The sequence below is a fragment of the Cotesia glomerata genome, linkage group LG7 (assembly GCF_020080835.1).
Source record: "Cotesia glomerata isolate CgM1 linkage group LG7, MPM_Cglom_v2.3, whole genome shotgun sequence".
NCBI classification, from domain to species: Eukaryota; Metazoa; Arthropoda; class Insecta; order Hymenoptera; family Braconidae; genus Cotesia; species Cotesia glomerata.
This window is the reverse complement of record NC_058164.1, coordinates 20,488,347-20,488,796: the sequence shown is the minus strand read 5'-3', so window position 1 is coordinate 20,488,796 and position 450 is coordinate 20,488,347.

Below are 450 nucleotides of genomic sequence, written 5' to 3'. Positions count from 1 at the left end.
TTTTGAAAGGTAAGTCAAAGTTCTTTCGACTTTGAAGCATTTATTAAATTTGATAACTTAGCGTCAACAAGACCACTAGCATTATACCTTTTATTGATTGATAAAAAGGTCTAAGTTATAGTACATTAAGATACGAGTGGCTTAAATGAGCGATTATGACACGGCGTGAAGTTAGCGCACGAGCGAAGCGAGTACGCTAACACGCCGTGAATGATCGCTCATTTAAGCCACGAGTATCTTACACTATTTTGTAGCACCAGTGTCCTAAATTCGTCTTCAGTTTTATTCAAATTTAAATATAAAAATTAATTAAGGAAAGGCAAAAATAGTATATCATGCATAGCAGGACCGCAAGCATTCCAAATAAATAAAATTTAGAATGCTAAAATAAATAATTGCTTAAAAATAGTCTAATAGTATAATCTAATTGTAGTAATCGACAACGTCGCA